Source organism: Seriola lalandi, unplaced genomic scaffold (genome assembly GCF_002814215.2).
Source record: "Seriola lalandi dorsalis isolate HSWRI2012SDOR001 ecotype SW California unplaced genomic scaffold, Sedor1 jcf7180002054359, whole genome shotgun sequence".
Lineage (NCBI taxonomy): Eukaryota > Metazoa > Chordata > Actinopteri > Carangiformes > Carangidae > Seriola > Seriola lalandi.
In genome coordinates this window covers 411420-412714 of record NW_019524912.1, presented here as the reverse complement: position 1 = coordinate 412714, position 1295 = coordinate 411420, and positions in this window count along the sequence as shown.

Below are 1295 nucleotides of genomic sequence, written 5' to 3'. Positions count from 1 at the left end.
TAAATCATCAGTTTAGGTTTTTCTCCATCTCTCTGTTGGTACCAGGCTAAAAGGTGGTAGTTGTTCCAAACATGAACATTCTGACTGGTCCTACATGTGATGGTGACAGAGGCTCCCAGAGCAGAGCTCACTGCTCCAGGCTGAGTCACTGTGACCTGTCCTCTGGACTCTGAGGAGACAGAGACAGAAACATAAAGCAGCATCATGGTTTTGTCGGCATTTCAGAGGGATGGATGTTGATGGAGGAGAGGAGTTGGATTCTCTGGACTTTACCTGACTACCACCTTTTAGCCTGGTACCAACAGACCACCTGACTTGTTAGAAAATAGAAAATAAACAGAACAATATCACTTTAGTTTTATAGTTCTGATTACATTAAATCATGACAATGGTAGATCATTAAATACATTAGAAATACAATTAATTGTAGTTGTAGCATACTAAGACTCAGATTAAATGTACACAAGCATAATCCATAATTTAGACTGAATAACAATTTATTTTAGGGTAATCACTTGCTTGTGACATCATGGTACTTTCCGATTAATTCTGTGGTGACATACTATATCTTCATATATCCAGAGGATGTATATACTGTATGTGATTATAATATATTCCCTTATAGGTGACATATATTGTAAAATCACTCTTGATATAGGGAACAATATGTCATATTAAATCTCTGTATGGGGTCCTTCATATGTGACCTCTGACCTTCTCTGTACTGATGTTAGCACATGTTAATGCAGTGGAGAGACTGTCAGCTCTTTTGGATTTTCACTTTCTAGTTAAACTGAAACATCAACATGTTCGTGTGAGTGCAGCAGTTTTTTTTAATTCAGCTACATTTTCTTCACTTTCCTTCTTTAAAATGTGTTTCAGTGATTTTTATAAACTGCTGTTAAATGTTTACATAGTCATTTTGTGGTATTATTATTAAAGTAGTATTAGTCAAGTATTTGTTTTATTCACATGTGTATGTGCCTTTGGATTCATTAAAAGTTCAATTGAGAATTTAAATTTGATTATGTATGAATGCTTTTTAAGATTGCTTGAGATAAACTACATCATGGGAATGAATGGATGTGGCAAAAATAAACATTAAAACTAACATAATTTGTGTGAAATTGTTTCCTTGATGGATATTTTTTATTAAATGTAGTATTTCAGGCTTTCTTGGGATTTGGAATTTCTTTAAATTCTTTGGAAATTTGTTAAATAAAATTTTAATTTCAGTTGAAATTTCTTTAATTGTAAACTGTGAGTTTGGTGTAAACATTAACTGACACTCACTC